This window comes from Phyllostomus discolor, chromosome 7, assembly GCF_004126475.2.
Source record: "Phyllostomus discolor isolate MPI-MPIP mPhyDis1 chromosome 7, mPhyDis1.pri.v3, whole genome shotgun sequence".
Taxonomy (NCBI): Eukaryota; Metazoa; Chordata; class Mammalia; order Chiroptera; family Phyllostomidae; genus Phyllostomus; species Phyllostomus discolor.
The window spans coordinates 21080920-21099165 of NC_040909.2; the positions used below are offsets into that span (position 1 = coordinate 21080920).

Here is an 18246-nt window from a genome sequence, read left to right on the forward strand (position 1 = left end):
ACAAAAATAAATAAGGATCATTTTTGTTCCATATTTTGGTGAATGTCTTGACCATGATCTTGCCAGAACAGAGGCAAGATTTCAGATGCAAAAATGTTATAAAATCACAAATTTACAAATGTCTCTTGAAATGGATGTTCAGTGAAAGCAAGGTCTCTAAAAACATACCAGATCTTATGATCCAGAAAAAAGTTTCCTTTCCTCTTACAGGGTGTTTATCTTTGGCTAATAGATTCAACCAAGCCATTTTTATAGCCTCACATGTTATCGAAAAGTGTTTTTATTGCTCAATCTAACTACTCCCTTTCTCAGCCGATTACATGAATGCTGCCTTTGAAAGCCAAGTATAAACTGAAGTCCAGATAAAAGGGGCTTTTTTTAAAACCTCATTTGTGTTTTTCCTTTTTGTGTTAAATTATGAATATAGTAATTGGTGGTTAATGAGATGTAAGTGCTGTAGTTCAGACACTTTGGGTTACTCATGTCTCTGTACCATTTTCATCCAGCCCTCATTTTCCAAACAGCAGACCTATAATTATGCCAATATTTGGCCAAGCCAGAGAATGCTTTGTTTTGCCTTGTTGCTACCTGCAGACCATAAAGTTATGGAAAGCACTGCACATGCAAAGCCAATTTTACCCCCCACCCTGTGACAATTCTGAGGGACGACTCAATGAGATGTATTTAAAGGTGTATGACTCATAGATTTGAGAGGTCACCAGGACATCTTGAAAGCATCTGATTGGGCTGTTTGGCTGGTATCAACTCCATTTTTCAGATGCATTAGCCAAGGCTCACAAAAATCAAGTATGTATGAAATTGGGATTCGAACTGGCCCAAGTCACTGGCCACTGTTCCTTGTCAAGGGGTGTTGGCAGTTGTCTTTTGCCTCTTGAACAACACTGTTGTTTTTTATGTTTTGGTCTGGTTTGGTTTGTGGTTTTTTTCCATATGCTATTGCTAGCCTACCTTGAACAATTTTATCACCTGGTTGAATGTTTTTCATAAGCTTTCAAAGCTTTGTTTACATTTGATTTGTACAGTATCTCAATTATGACGTCCTTGCACCGCATACTTTGATGGATGAAATTTACACATACACCTGAGCGAAGAACATACATGCATTTTGTTTCATATACAAAAGTTCAGGTCTCATGTTTACGTTGAAAACGTCAGTCTGTGTTTACACTCAAGTGCTAATCTTTCTAAAAATGTCCCACACATTGAAGGACATCCAAAAGGCAGAAACTTATTAGAACCTTGGGTTCAGGTTACAAATGTGTTTGGCTAGCTCAGTGTTAAAGTTCAAATTATCTTGGAAGTATTTTAAATATTTGTACAGGAACACCGATTAGTTTACTAATGTGTTGCCTCATAACCATCCACTAATAACCACCTTGCTTATGATCATTAACTCCAAGGGCTCAAGTGAGCTCTCGGCAAAGGTAATTTGCTCTAGTGTTTAAAGCTGTCATGTGATATCATTACCCTAAGATTTGAAAGTGTTGACTCAGGAAAGAATTTGAAACTTATTTTTTTAAAACAGCCTTTCAGCCTCCGCCCAGAAGAGTTGAAAAAGAAGCTCCAATAAGTACTGTCCTTCCTGTTCCCCCTCCCCCTCCTTTGTAGTTATCATTTCCTGCTTATTTACGTTTAAACTGCAGACCAGCAGTGTGGTGTGGGGAAAGAAAGCCAGGATACCTGGGGTTCGGTTCTGGCTCTGTCATTGAACTTGTGGCCTTAACAAGTCATTCAGTTTCTCTGAGTGTTGATTTCTATAAATGAGAAAGTGACAAAAGGTCATCCATAAGCTGTAGAGTTTACAAATGCACGTTCTGCCAAGAGAAGTTCAAGGAGCCAGCAGACAACAGAGCGCCGTATCGGTCAGGCAGACCCCTGCCTCCCTCGTTTCTCACCTTTTGGCAGGTCTGTTGGCTTCACGGGCTGCAACCGGTGCAGCCACATATGCCACCATGCTCTGTGGGGCTGTTGCTTGGTTTCGAGCTTTGCGGGTACTGTCTTAGAATTCTTAATAATTTTGTAGGCACAGCCATACATTTTCGTTTCACTCTGGGCCAGACACTTACATAGCCATTGCCTTTTGGTAATACATTTCTCGCCAGGGTATCTACAACTGAGTCACTTTTGCTGCCATTGTATCTTTCAGGTAGACTAAGGAGAGCAAAAGTTGATAGCAATATATGTGGATTCGGGGATTACTTTCAATAATTTGGATGTCTGAGTGCTGTCTACAGAGATTCTGATGCAGTTGGTCTAGGGTATGGCCTGGGCGTTGGGATTTAAGGAGTGCCCACCCCCCACACCCAGGTGATTTTAAGGGGCAGCCAGGGCTCAGAACCAAGGTCCAGAGTAAAGGGTTTTTAAAAAATATGTAACAGCTTTACTGAAATATATTCACATATCATGCTATTCACCCACTTGAAATGTCCAAGTCAATGTTGTTTAGTATATTCACAGTTGTACAACCGTCATTACAATTTTATGGAGGTTGGATTTACAATTGGATGTGTAAGATCCCTCTCCTATATCATTCTATTCAGTGGTCCTAAAGCCCTTGTTTCTTAGCGGGCTGTAGGACCTCACTTACCTCATGAGGTCTACCCTAAGAAAAACACATCACTATTGTCCATGGTTTTGGTGATCCACCTGTATTCCAGTGAACTACCCAGCTGTTTGAAACAGCAGGTATCTGTTTTCTTTGGTCTGAATATGCAAAGATGAAATGCAGCTGCCTGTTAAGGGAAGAGCTTTCTTGGCCTAGGTCATTTGAGTAGGCTCAGCACTGGAATGAGCTGTGGCCTTGATCTGTGCATTAACCTCTATCAGGAGAACCTAGAGATTGTGTATGAGATATTCACTGATCACAAACTGAAACTAAATCCAGGGTTTCCTAAGATGCTTTTTTGAAGGGATTAATTGTTCATCGGGAATATTTGTTTGGCTATCAGTAGGAAGGAATATTTACCATGACAAGTGTGTGAAGCCCTGTACAGAGGAAGTTATTATAAGGAGACTGGGGATCTGGGTTGGTTCCTCAAGTGATTTTGGGTGTTTCAAGCACTCCCACTCCCTGTGCATGATGTGGGAATCCTGATCTTTTCTCCCATGGACCCCCCTGTAAGGGCCTGAAGGTCATCAGAAGGATTACAGGCATGGAAGGATTTCACTCAAAGAGCAATGAGGTATACATCCAAGTAGTGGCACATGTATTATTTGTATTCTCTTGGAATTCAGCTCAGTTGTTCTCTATGAGAAACTATGAAGTTTTTGAAATGCTAATATGTCAGAATTAGAAACAGTGAATTGTGCATGAGGAAGCATGGAAAGAAACATTATTAATTCAGTAACGGATTTAGCATTTATTTTTATTAGTCCACATGATCATATATGTCCTTTTGTAAAATTTTTAAGTAGAGGTTTTAAGAAGTAGAATAAACTCTTATTCTTCATATCAAGAAAAGAAAGCAGAGGTTTATATGGATTTCAAGCAGTATATGTTCCAAATCTCTGAAAACCCTTTCTGGAATTTGGCCAGGAATATATAAATCTAGACTTAAAAGTATGAATGTTACTCATATAAGTATAAATGTGTAAAACCTAAACTGTTTGATTTTGAAATACAGTTATCATTTAAGACAATTTAAATACTCTCCTCATTTCTGCTGAAGTTCAACACATCCCTTTGAAAAGTGCAGGACTTTGCTTTATATAGGAAAAGAGAAGCATGGGGAGTAATTTGAGAATGATTTCCAGTTGAATATAACTTTAACTTTTTTTAGGGGAAGAAGCCCATAATGTTACTTTACATTAAATCTAGAATTAATTTTCCATTAAATCTAGAATTTTCATCTGGGGAAAAAATTAAGCAAACCTTCAAGAATTCAACAATATAAAAGTTATATATTTCCTCCAGACTTGGAAGGAACAAAATGGGGTTTCCAGTTTAAATAAAACCTTATGTGTGGTTGTAAGAATCAAAGGAAAAGATGCACATACATACAATGCTTTGGAAATAGCGACATACTCACCAGGATATCAGGAGGGGCCACAAAGCATAGCCGGAAGGAGCCTGCCTTTGGAGCCAGACTGCGTGTGTTCCAGTTCCCGTATGACTGCTCTTGTGTGAATTATTTAACCTCTGTGTGTCTCAGCACCTACATCTGTAAAATAGGGATCACAATAATTTCTATTACTGCTGTGAAGAATTAACCAGCTAGCACATGTGAAATTCTCAGGGTAATGCCTGGCATATAGGACTCAACTAATGTTCCTGATGATGATGATGATGATGATGATGATTGTGTATTTGGGGGAGATGAGAGTATAAGAGGAAGAAGTATGGGTTTTTGAAAATGGGAAATAGACCAGTTGACCCAATCTGTTTAAAGAGGAGTAAACAGAATATTAGAAACAAATTAAGTTTGGAATTAGAATGAAAAGGGATTCCCAGTTCATGCATATATTCTAAGTCGAGACAATCATCTTTCTTGATAGTGGTAGAAATACTATTATCAGCACCTAACATCATTTTAAAATGAAATATTTGGGGCAATTAGTGCACATGTACTATGGAGCCATGAAGATGCAGTTTAAAAACAAAACTTAACAAGGAATTACTACTGTCTCAGGATTTAATAGCAAGTATTATAGAGATTATGAAATGATGATATAGGATAATAAACATTTTTATTACTATTAATATGGGATGACGGCATAATTCAAGAATGGCAGACAAAACAGCCTGACTCCAAGGAGACAGGGACAGCTCTCCACAAGACCTTTTCCAAGTCTGAACCACAGTTGTCCTTTATGCTTTTGATCCCATTTTATCATCCATCTTTTAAGACAGTGTCTACATATTCCATGCTGAAAGCCAGAGCCACCCGGGCCTTACCTTCCTGTGCCCAAGCCCACAAATCCCTGAACAGCTCATTGCTCTCCAGAGACGCTCCCCAAGGCCAACCAGCTGTGCCCACTCCCCTGCCTCTCTTCCTCCGCTGCTCCTCCGCCCGGCTGGGCAATGCACCCGAACTCTGCCGGCGATGCCTCGATCCCTCCTGCTGCCACAGACACGGGCCGGGCAAAATCACCCCTAAGGAGATTCAGCTTTGCTTCACCAGCGGAGGGAATTGTCTGCTGGGCCATCTCAAGTCTGACGGTTATTTCAGCAACGCTTGGCAGAAGCCCAGGCTGTGAGTTCTTCAGGCTAAAAATGGAGAATCAGGGCCAATATTCTTACTACAATTTTCTTAATTCCAAGAGCTCAAAAATAAATATATATATATATATATATATTCAGGAAAAAGATTGGGAAGCAGCTGGGCAGCCAGGCTGAGAAGCTGGATAAAAACAGAGCAGCTGTGTTGGTCTTAAGCCTGAGCTGGCTGCACAACCCTTGATTTCTTTTAATTCTCGGCCTGAGGATTCAGGGCCATAAAACATAGCTAACAAGTGTTGAGCTATCTGATTTCTTGTGAGACATAAAGAGTAGAGTTGATTGCCAAGCCGTTTGCAAATGGAAAGTATTACAGATATGCTTATAATAATAAGTGGCTAATTATAGCACTTTCCCAGGTTCTGGGACCACTGTAATGGGAAGGATGGCACATACAAGACCTAACATGTTTATCAAAGAGCTGGCGGGATGTCTACTAAAGTAAATACTCTATTATATATGGTGATATCTCATATGTTGATCAACATAATAAGTCTAGCTGGACAGCTGCTGGGGTTTAAGATAAGCAAAGCAAGCATGGGAGTGTTTTAAAGCCATTTATGCACAAGTAGATATACCTAAAGTATGTTTCAGCTGGAGAGTAGGGATGAGGAGTGTCTCGTGCCTCTTGGTGTCTTCACGGTACTTTGTGATTATAAAGTGCCCAGCATTCTGCATGGCACATAGTAACTGACCAAAAAATCACTGGTTCTTTCCTCTTCTCCTGGCGTTTTCTCACCAGTGCAAGGTGGCTCAGGGTAGAAGAGCATGGGAGCTTTGAGTGTCAAGAGCACACAGGCTAAACCAAATCAGCGGGTTTGCTCTACAAATGTAGCCTTGGCACATTTCCTCCTTGGCGCATTTCCACAGTTCCTCCTCCCTATCACCTGTATGCCATGCCTATGAAGACGTTTTGGGACTGTCACTAGTTACCTTTGTGAGTGCAACAGAAATACCTGTTGATTCAACCTGTCTCTTAAGGACACTTACAGCATTCCAAGGTGGTGTTTTTCTGTAGTGAAGGCTGCTGAACAGATTCCTACTTGTTGAGTATTACTTATTGCTGTAGCTATTTTTATTCCCACTGCCAAAAGCCTTCAATCCTCTATGAGTTGAGTGTATCCTTGGAGTCATTTTTGGTGTTGAAACTAATCTTTGATGCAGAGTGGACTGAGCAAGACACGGGGATTTGAGATCGGAAGTAGTTTGTAGAAGGATCCTTGGAAAAACCCTCTCCCCTGCATTACATTTTGCATTCCACTAGAGAACAACGGATTGAAAACAAAGTGCAGATCCAGCTGAGAACCTGAAAGGCAAGTTTCAACATGAGTGAATTTTAACAGCCTCAAAGAGGGGGTTAAAATGAAATTCTGACAACCTTAACTACACTTCTCTCTTAAAATATTGCTATAATAATAATAGGTGAAATGTCAGCAGTCACATATTATTCTGCCTAACAATAGCTGATAATTTTTCCTCTGTGGGGGCACTTGCCCTTTTATAGTTTTGACTCTGTGTTTTGACTGACTGCCCCTGGATGGCAGTTACTTGAGCCATTTGCCTGCACTTGGGCAGCACAGCCAGGAACGGTTCTGCATTGCTAAATTCTCCAGGCATTTGCTCTGAGTGACTTCTGCCAAGCAAACAAGTCCTGTGATATGTATGGACTGCTCGCTGCCTCTGCTTTGTTTTTACATCACTCCAATAGCCTGTGTTCTTCCTTCAGCCTTGGAAACACACTAATGGTCCTCTTTTCGGAGAAGGAGAGCCCAGCTTCTCTCTGTTGTCAGGAAAACATCTTCATATATCCAAAAAGTCACAGGGTCTCCCTCGGAATATTCTAGAAGGGTAGACACTGCTCATGGTTACCACAAAGTGGTGAAAGGGGCCTTCTGGTCTGCTTAACAAGCATACTTTGAACAAGTGCTCCATTTACCAACCTCGGGTATCTGCTGGGGAGAGCTACCGAGATGACTATTACACAAACCGAACCAGGAGAGAGGCTTACATTTTGCGGGAGAAGCCGGATGAGAAGTATAAGGGATTGAGGGGAGCAGGCTGACCAAGAAAGTAGCCCGCCTTGAGGTCGGACACTGGAATACTGGACTCAGTCATGAGCCATGAAGCTCAGATGTTCTCAGGGTTGGCGGGTAGAAGAAAGAAAAGGACACTGGTGAGGACTGTGATACAGTGGAGTGCATGAGTGCCATTTCAATGGGACTAAACGTAAGGTCTGGAAGTAGCAGCATGGTTTGAAAGTTAAGTATGGACTATGGTCTCCATGTAGATGGCTTTAAATAACAAGCTAAGGAGTTAGGGTTTTATTCCATGCGATGGGGAAACAAAGACGGTGTGAGCAAGGAAGAGGTGAGATCTGACTTTGGAAACAAAAACCGTGACTGTAAAGGGTGCATAAAATAAATGAAGACAGTGGAGTAGGTAGATATGGATGAAGAGGCCCCTGAAGATCCGTGAGGCACTTTGTAAGCAGGCCAAGGACAGGGAAGGTAGAAGGAAATGCAAGGAAGAGACTTAGTGGAAGCGGGAAACAAAGGATCTAGCCATGGTATTGGCTCAGGATTGTTTGTGACATGGGGAATGCAGGATGAAGATAAAGTTTTGGGGTGCAGAGGAAAAATGTGCTCAGTTCCCAGTTGTGAAAATGGAGGTTTGGGGCCTCAGCAGAGACTCTGTCTAAAAGACTTGGGAACCTCCACTTTAAGGTTTCCATGGACACTGGTGTTTGGGTGGGCGGGGTCAAGGTTATTGAAGAAAAGGCATCCAGGCTGAGTACTCTGAGGAGGTACATTTAAAGAGAAAGTACAGGAAGCTGATGTCTAAAAAGTCATGTTGTACAGAATATTATTTTACAGGAAATGAGCTGCTACTGCGGCCACAGGCTGTGAAAATAGTCTGTGAAATATTAGTTACAGGGTAGGAATTAATATTTAAGGAGAAATACATGATGATTTCTCTCAAAATTTTCTAGAAGCTTTGTAGACCAGTTCCACATGGGAACACAGCCCTGCCTTCCCACGAATGGTGATGAGCTTAGGTGGTTCCAGTTTTCTCAATTGTTTGTGGGCTACTCAGTACATACATTTTTCTGTTAAACCATCATATAATGCTATTTAGATCTGACTCGGTTAGATTAAGTGTAGATGATACTTTTATTCCAATGGCAATGTAACTGCAGGATCCATTTTGTCATATATTTTAAAACCCCAAGGATTTAAAAAGCAGGTTATGCTGAATGTAAAAAGAGGGAGAAATTCCCCAATATTGAAAGAATGTGAAATGTATTAGGCCCCTCCCTACTCCTTCAGAGCAAAGAGATTGTTTGTGCGTGTGTGTGTGTGTGTGTGTGTGTGTGTAAATTGTAGTGTATTTAATTTGGGAGGGGGATTATTTAATAATTTGGGTGTTCTCGAAGATATAAGTGTGAATGGCAGAGACCAGAACAGAAAGAAATTTCTGTTGCAGAAATTTTCGACAGTTTATTCTCCCAAGTAGCAGGCTCACGGCCAGTTGCCTTTTTCTGATTTTAATAAAAATTCAACATATCAAATTACATTCTCATTCTCCAGCATTTATTAATGGAGCTCCATCTTTAGGACAGCTGCAGAACATCATTTATAATAGAGTTCTTGTTATATTGTAAAATTTTTATTAGACCTTAGAAATGACATTCAGGTGGTGATACTTTTTTGTTAAAGATTTCTCTCTCTGATGAAGAGTCTCCTAGCCCTCAAGAAAACAATTGTACCTTTTCTTTAATTTTGTTTTAATTGAGGTATTACATTCATGCAATGTGCCAATCATAAATGTATGGTTGGATGGTTTTATGTATGTATGACTATATACCTGTGGAGCCACGAGCCAGAGGGAGCTATAGAATATTTCCAGCACCCAGAAGCCTCCCTCCCTCATGCTTCCTCACCGTCAATAACACTCCCCAATAGTAACCTGTATTCTCAGTACTATCTGTCAGGGATGCATGGGTTTGAAGTGCAATGCTTATATAGCAATACATTCTGAAATGCATCTTTTTTTGTAGTGTGCTAGAGTACTAGGAAGTACTCTTGGCTTCTTTCCACAGGTCACTTGTATAAGAACTTTTCCCATTCAAGTGACTAATCCCTGGGCTTAGCACACTCTAATGATACTAAGGGTGAATTATACCAAGGGTGGAAATTGTACTAAGGGTGAATGACTTTATGATTTCCGTCCTCTAAAGGAGGTCATAGGTCTGCAGTATTTTTACAGAGTTGAAACTCTACTAAATTTATCACTTCTTTCACCATTACTCCATCCCCAAGTGTTCTAGTGGGTATTATCTGAATGAGATTTCTTTACTATTACATTATATTAGTAATACCTTTTAATACTTAATGGCTTATCTCCAGCTCCAGAAATTCTCAGAGTTGTCACAATTTCCAACAGATAAAAAATGCAGAATTTGTTAAATAACCAGAAGAGATTGTACTCTTATTTAACAATTCAAGAGACTGAAAACAACACCAAATGACCTTGTTTTCTTTCTGACCTAAAGGACTTCTTCTATAGGGTTGTTCTATGATTTTTTTCTTCTGTTTTGTTTTAATCTATTTTATTGATTATGCTATTACAGTTGTCCCAATGCTTTCCCCTATGCCCTCTCCACCCAGTACCCCCATTCCCTTCGGGAAACCTCACTTAGTTCATGTCCATGGGTCATACATATAAGGTTTTTGGCTTCTCCATTTCCTATATGATTCTTAACCTCCCCCTGTCTATTTGGTACCTACCAGTTATGCTTCTTTTTCCCTGAACCTTTTTCCCCTTTCTGTCCATTCTCCCCCTTCCCTCTCCAAGCTGATAACCCTCCAAATCATCTCCATATCTATGATTCTGTTCCTGTCCTAGTTGTTGGCTTAGTTTGTTTTTTAGATTCCATTGTTGATACTTGTGAATTTGATGCTGTTTTAATGTTCATAGTTTTGATCTTCCTCTTTTTCTTAAATAAGTTCCTTTAACATTTCACACAATAATGGCTTGGTGATGATGAACTCCTTTAGCTTTACCTTGTCTGGGAAGCACTTTATCTGCCCTTCCATTATAAATAATAGCTTTGCTGGCTAGAATAATCCAGGTTGTAGGTCCTTGCTTTTCATCACTTCAAATGCTTCTTGTCAGTCCCTTCTAGCCTGCAAAGTTTCTTTTGAGAAATCAGCTGACAGTCTGATGGGAACTCCTTTGTAGGTAACTCTCTGCTTTTCTCTTGTTGCTTATAAGTTCTCTCTTTATCATTAACCTTTAACATTTTATTATAATGTGTCTTAGTGTCGTCCTCTTTGAGTGAAACTAGTTTTGGATTCTCTGTGCTTCCTGGACTTGTATATCTATTTTCTTCACCAAATTAGGGAAGTTTTCTTTCGTTATTTTTTTCAAATAAATTTTCAATTTCCTGCTCTTCCTGTTCTGCTTCTGGCATCCTTATGATTCAGATGTTGATACATTTGGAGATGTCCCAGAGACTCCTTATACTAGCCTGATTTTTAAACTTTTTTTTCTTCTTGCTGTTCTAGTTGAATGCTTATTTCTTCCTTATGTTCCAAATCATTCATTTGAATCTCGGTGTCATGCCCTCAACTGTTGTTTCCCTGTAGATTTTTCTTTATTTCACTCACGGTAACCTTCATTTCTGCCTGGGTCTTTTTTATGCTGTTGCCATATTCAGTGGGTTCTTTGAACATCCTGATAACCAGTGTTTTGACTCCACGTCTATTAGGTTGGTTATCTCCATTTCATTTAGTTCTGTGTCTGGGATTTTGTTCTCTTCCTTCATTTGAAGCATGTTTCTTTGTCTCCTTAATTTGACAGCCTCCCTGTGTTTGTTTCTGTGTACTAGGTAGAGCTGCTTTGTGTCCCTGTCTTACTAGTGTGGCCTATTGTAGAAAAGGCACCTGTAAATTATGTTGGGGCACAGCCTTAGGTAATTGCCAGAGCAGGGCAACCCACTTCACTGCTTTGTGGCTCTGTGTAGGGGAAGGCTCAGAGAGGGGACAATGCCACTGCCTGGCTTCTGGAGGTTTGCCTGGCACTCACTCTGTTTCCAGTCACTTTGCTTACTCCCCTTATGCGACTGGTGCCCTTCTAGCTATTGCTCTGGTGCTGAATCCAAGGGGGGTAGGTCTGTATAAGTTGTAAGTCTGTGTAGGCCCTCTAAGCAGAGTCTCCTGAAAATCCAGCCGTTTCTTCTGCCATCGTAATACCCACTGGTTTTTACAGCCAAAAGTTATTGGGATTTATCTTCCTGGCACTGGAACCCTGAGCTGTGTGGTCTGGCCTGGGGCTGGGATCCTTTGCTCCCAGGTTATCCCTCCTGATTTTTACCCACCACCTCTGGATGTGGGACTGCCCATGCCTCTCTACGCCACCCTAGGTCTCCATGCCTCTCTGCCCCTCTCTTCACCCCTCTGTGTGTCTGCCCCTCTTACCCGCCTGGATGAATGTGGTTTCTTTAAATCCTCGGTTGTGACTTTCATACAGCTCAATTTTCTAATGGTTCTTGGTGTTACTTGTTTTGAGGTCTGTTTGTAATTTTTTCTGTAGTTGTGCAAGGAGGCAAAGCATGTTTACCTATGCCTCCATCTTGGCTAGAAGTTCTACAATTGCATTCTAGACACAAACTTGTCCTCATGTAGAAACCAAAATTGTAATCCTAATTTCTTCAACCCAGTCTTATGAATGAAATGTTGGTGATCACATATAAAAGTGATAAGGTTTGGTGTGGCCCAGACTTCTGGTGCTGCTGCTGCAATAATTCTCCAGACTAAAAATGCATCCAGGAGAGACTAGCAGTAGGTCACGTGGAGATAAAGACCAAGGAAGATCTCTTAGATTATTAATTTAAATAATTCTTCCCCAACTGTTAAGAGTTTGCCCTCTTTAATTGTTATAAGAACTCGTAGTTGCATCACAGGAAGGTGCTCTAAGGTGAGCTGGGTTAAATAAGTGATTCTTTGTTCATTAATCAAAATCAAGAGAATCTTGTTTCATATACATTGTTCCTTTCTATGAAAGACTATGACAATGTGACTGAATTTGTAGGCAGAAATTTCTGGTACATTTAATGAGAAAAATGTGTTTGCATCAATGAGTATACAACACTCATAAGAATGCTTGTGAGATCTATTTACACTTGAAATAGAACTGAATTGAGTTGGCAAGTGAGAGAATCATGTTAATATGCAGGTTTTGCAGAGGTACAATTATAGTCCTAGTGACAGGATATTAAGAAACTATTTAATTACCTTTGTAGGCTGAAGGAGAAAATTTTAAGATATACTTGCTCTGTCATCAGCAAGAAAGTAATAGTTTTGTTATGATAAATTATTTTTAATTATTCAATGCACTTAGTAAAAAGTAAACAAATGCAATTTTTAAAATAAAACATTAGTATTTTTACTTTTCTCCCCCATCCTGTCCTTAACATCAATCCACACATAAACATGGTTCATAGTTTCTATCAGGTATTTTTAATGCAGCTATAGGATGGGTGGGTGGATGGATGGATGGATGGATGGATGGATGGGATAGAACACCTATTTAGTTATACAATTTCTGAATCAGTTATCACTTTGAGGATTCAATGATGAGAAAAGATAGATATCTCACTAACTTTCCAGAGATTATAGACTAGCAGAGGGAAATAGAAACTGATCACACACATGTAAATGTATAATTATCAAGTAAATGTAACAAAAAGGAGCATGTAAGTTCCTCTGAGGAAGTGGCCATTGTGCTGACATCTGAACAAAGAATGGACAACTGAGTTGGATTACAGGGGAATGTTCCAGACAGGAACAGGACTATGTGCTTCGCCTGTATGCCAAAAGGACCACAGCTTATTCAAGGAACTGAAGATGCCAGAGTGGCTAGAGTGTAGACTGAGCAAAAGTGAGGAGAAATGCTTACTTAGAATTCAGATTTGAGGCTATTGCAGAAATGTAAAGAATGAAGGCAACTTGGACTAGCATATGCTTAGAAAAAATGGAGGCATTTCATGGTCTTTCGGGCAATAAAGTCTACATGATTTAGTAATGAATTAGATATACATGGTAAGAAAGAAAGAAACAGATATTCTGTTTGTTTATATATATGGAATTATCCTACCTACACTCATTGTTCTAATCTTGCATTTTTCTCTCAATAATATGTTTTAGAGAACCTCCCTTTTCAATAATGTCTTTTTAATAAACTGACTGTATTTCATGATACAGATCTGTCATAAATCCTTTCCCAAGTATTTTATTGATGAGTGTATAGCGAGTACTTCTGGTTTTTGTTTTGTTTTGTTTTGTTTGTTTTTTGGTTTTTATTTGGAGGGGTGATATTTCAAGCAATAGTACAATTTAAACAATTTAAATTAGCATTCTTATTCTGTATTTTTGCATTTGCAGATTTGGGCAAATGTGATGTGATAAATTCCTACCAACATAATTGCTGGGTTAAAAAATTGGCACACTTAATATTTAAAAGATATTTTCAAATTGCCCTTAAACAAGTTTACAGCATTTTATACCATTACCAATAATTTCTGAGATTGTTTGGTTTCCTATTCCATTAAAATTAACAAAGTTTTTAATTTTTACCATTCTGATAAGTATGAATTTTTATAATTATTTTACTGTTGTTCAAGTACATTTGTCCGCATTTATCCCCTATTACTGTGATTTACCCTTTACCACTTTGATTTGTCTTTTCAAAAAATAAGTTTGGGTGTCCATGCATGTGCACACATGTGTGTGTTTATTGGCCAGTAGTACTTATTTTCACATGACCAGCTTGTTCACAATATTCATATATTTGTCTAATGATTTTTTCTTTTTTTAATATATTTTATTGATTATGCTATTACAGTTGTCCCATTTTCCCCCTTCACACCCCTCTACCCTGTACACCCTCTCCCACCAACATCCTCCCCTTTAGTCATATCCATGTGTCATACTTATAAGTTCTTTAGCTTCTACATTTCCTGTACTATTCTTACCCTCCCCCTATCTATTTTCAACCTACATTCTATGCTACTTATTCTCTGTAACTTTTCCCCCTCTCTCCTCCTCCCACTCCCCTGTTGCTAACCCTCCATGTGATCTCCATTTCTGTGGTTCTGTTCCTGTTCTAGTTGTTTGCTTAGTTTCTTTTGGTTTTGCTTTAGGTGTTGTTGTTAAGAATTGTGAGTTTGCTGTCCTTTTACTATACATGTTTTTTCTTTATCTTCTTTTCTTAGATAAGTCCCTTTAACATTTCATAAAATAAGGGCTTGGTGATGATGAACTCCTTTAACTGGACTTTATCTGAGAAGCACTTTATCTGCCCTTCCATTCTAAATGAAAGCTTTGCTGGATAGAGTAATCTGGGATACAGGTCCTTGCCTTTCATGACTTGGAAAGTCAGCCCGATCTTGCCTGTAAGGTCTCTTTTGAGAAATCAGCTGACAGTCTGATGGGAACTCCTTTGTAGGTGACTGTCCCCTTATCTCTTGCTGCTTCTAGGATTCTCTCCTTCATTTTTCCTTGGCTAATGTAATTATGATGTGCCTTAGTGTGTTTCCTCTTGGGTCCAACTTCTTTGGGGCTCTCTGAGCTTCCTGGATTTCCTGGAAGTCTATTTCCTTTGCCAGACTGGGGAAGTTCTCCTTTATTATTTGTTCAAATACATGCTCAATCTGTTGCTTTTCCTCTTCCCCTTCTGGTACCCCTATAATTCGGATGTTGGAACGTTTAAAGATGTCCTGGAGGTTCCTAAGCTTTTCCTCATTTTTTTGAATTCTTATTTCTTCATTCTTTCCTGTTTGTTTGTTTCTTTGTTTGTTTGTTTTCTTCCCTCTGGTCCACTCTACTGTTTTGAGTCCCAGTTTCCTTCCCATCCCTATTGGTTCTCCGTGCATCTTCCTTCATCTCTTTTATGGTAACCTGCATTTTTTCATCTAATTTGCGCCCAAAATCAACCAATTCTATGAGCTTCCTGATTACCAGTGTTTTGAACTGTGCATCTGATAGATTGGCAATCTCTTGGTCACTCAAAAGGATGAGCCCTGGGGCATTGATCTGTTTTTCTGTTTGAGACTTGTTGCTCCTGTTATGGTGAGGGGTGGAGCCTTAGGTGTTCACCCTTGTGGGGTGCCCAGCACAATCCAGGGCTGGGCACCCCAGTCGCTAGATTGTGACGTTGTATGTAGGGGCAGGGGCAGGGGCAGGAGGGAACAATGGCAGTAGCCCCATTCTCCTGGGATATAGTCCCTTCCCTGGGATCCTGGGTTACGTGCTCTGCCCTGGTCCACAATCGCCGCCTCACTGAGTCCACCAGTTGCCGCTTGCGTACTCAGGGTCCACACGCTGCAATCTTGCGCGCCCTGGATGCCTTACACACTCCCGGTTGCCTATGCGCCCAGTTCTCCCTGTTCTCCGCACTCAAGACCCGCACCCGGCTGCTGCTCGTCTCCGCCCCTCCTACCGGTCTGGATGAACAGGTCTGCTTCAACTTCTTGGCTGTCCGACTTCCATTCAGATAAATTCTCTGTCAGTTCTGGGTGTTATTCTGCCTCTAAATTGTTGTTGTTCTAATCTTGGTTGTACGTGGAGGTACGGTGCGTCCACCTATGCCTCCATCTTGCCAGAAGTCCCATGACTTTTTCTTAACTTGCAAAAGATTTTTCTTTGTTTAGTATATCAGTCCACTGTCTAGAAAAAGGATAAAATATACAATCATCTCCATAGATACCAAAAATGCGTTAAAAAATATATCAACCTTTTATTCTGCTAATTTACTTATTAGTTCTTCAGAAGTGGTTCTTTGGTGCTGGTTTTGTACCCTGAACTCTACTGTCTCATTTTTCTATTTATTCTACTCTCTTTTTATCTCATTTTGCTTTATTCCTTCATCAAAACTATTGTTTTAATGTCTTTTATGGTGCAAAATATTTGTTGTAGAATTTTTTCTGTTTCTTGAGACATTTTTTAGCATGTATTTTCATCAGTCATTGTCTGATACCTTTCTCTCTCCCTCCCTCATTTCTTCCCCCCTTTCTTCCCATGTTTTGTTCTTTTTGTACAGTTGTTATGCCATTTGTTTTCATCTTTCTCATGTTTACACAGAAAGTGCTAACTGGACCACCTTCTTCCCCAAATATTGAATCAATGAAACATACTTGTCATCTCATCTGCACTGAGATGTGTTTATTGTCTCTTAGAACTTAAGTTTAGGTATTTGCTGGGAGACATGGACAATAATAGTTCATGAATTTAGGCTCTATGCTGGGGTCTGTGGTTTTATTTAGCATTTCATAGTGGCATTTTTTTTTTGGAAGGGACATATTCTCGTCCTGCCAGGGTGGGGGAAGCATAGAGTGCAGATTGTGGTGTAATTCAGAGAGAGTTTTTGGAGCTTTTGCTTTAGACAAAGACTATTCTATGTACTTACTTCTCAACTTCAGTTCCCCCTTCCAAAAAGTCATTCCAGCCTTAGGTGAGTTGGGATCATGGTAGTGGGTCAAGACTTCTACTCCAAAAGCTCATTCTGTAAAAACTTTTGTAACCTGCATTGCCTACTGACCTCTTAGAGAGCTGTGCCTGACATTATATGGCATTTGTGATCCCCCTCAAATTTGTTCAGCTCTCCCAGAACTTTCTCCTCCTAGAATTACTTTGAATATAGTAATTACTCTTGGATCTCTACAGTTGTATCTCTCTCTCTCTCTGACCACAATGTTTCAAATATGATTTTACTAAATTTGACCTCTTTCTTTCTTGGAGCACTGTTGTTTAATGTTTGAATTTTTTACCCATTCTTACTAATTTGGAAGAAGAGAATTTTGGCTACATGGCCTTCATTGTATCTTTTGGGTTTTTTGGATCAAAATTTTTTTTTATTTTCACAGTAGGAGCAAATACTTGCTACCAGGTCTGTTTTTTAGGATCAGATTAAATAATGAATCAGAAAGTCCTTTGTGATAAGCAACCTGATATTATGCCTCAAGGAAGGAGCTAAAGAAGAGCAAACTAAACCCAAAGTTAGAAGAAGGAAGAAAATAGTAAAGATTAGAACAGACATGATTGAAATAGGAAAATATTAGTAAAACCAAGAAATAATTCTTTGAAAGATTAAAAAAAAACTGACAAAACTTTAAGTAAAATAACCAAGAAAAAAGAGATGACTCAAATAAATAAAATTATGAATAAAAGAGGGGACATTACAACAGATATCACACAAATACAAGGGACCACTAGAGAGTACTATACTTAATTATATATCAAGAAATTTGACACCAGAAGAAATGGATAAATTCCTAAAACCATACAAACTACCAAGACCGAATTGTGAAGAAATAGAAAATCTGAACAGAACAATAATGAGTAAGGAGATTGAATCAGGAATCATAAACCTCCCAACAAAGGAAAGCCAAGGACCAGAGTATTTCACTGGTCAGTTTACAGAAGAATAAATGTCAGTCCTCTGCATACTCCTCCAAAATTGAAGGGAGGGAACACTCCCAAACTCATTTTATGAGGCCAGAGTAAGAATTAGTTTGTTGTGGACTGCTGAGTTGAAGAGTCAATGAGGACCCAAAGTAATTTATCACTCATGGAGGTGTGTGATGAAGCCTAGGAGTTACACATCATATTTATAAAAAGTTCATTGACTGTGCTCAGAGCATTGTGGAGCAGACTGGAGATGCCAAGTGTACTTGTAGAGTCACCTTTCTGAATTATGGGGACTTGTCCCACAATCCTCAGACTGAATAGGAATGACCTTATAGTACTTTCCACTCCTAGAGGGGGTAAAGTAGCTCAGACAAAACAAATAATAATCAAACACCCAAATTTATTCTATTATAGCTCAAAAATCTTCTCACTTCAAGGATTGTGAGGCAGGTGTTTCTCTTGGCTTTAGACATGGGTTCCTTTTCATGTCAGAAAACATTCTCAAGATTTTTATACCCTTGGCTCACCCGTCTTGGAGCTCAC

General features: G+C 39.5%; 1 protein-coding gene across 7 annotated transcripts in view; it reads left to right on the forward strand.

The window, feature by feature from the left end:
- The window catches only part of THRB (thyroid hormone receptor beta), a 341636-nt gene that overhangs the window by 94381 nt on the left and 229009 nt on the right, over positions 1-18246 (forward strand). Inside the window, exon 1 of one of the 7 annotated variants that reach the window (XM_036031519.1) lies at positions 2179-2706. The exons of the other annotated variants lie outside the window; for them this stretch is intronic. The gene's annotated coding sequence lies outside the window, so the exon portion shown is untranslated. Of the gene's footprint in view, positions 1-2178; positions 2707-18246 lie in introns of those variants that run through there. 7 annotated transcript variants of the gene reach the window in all.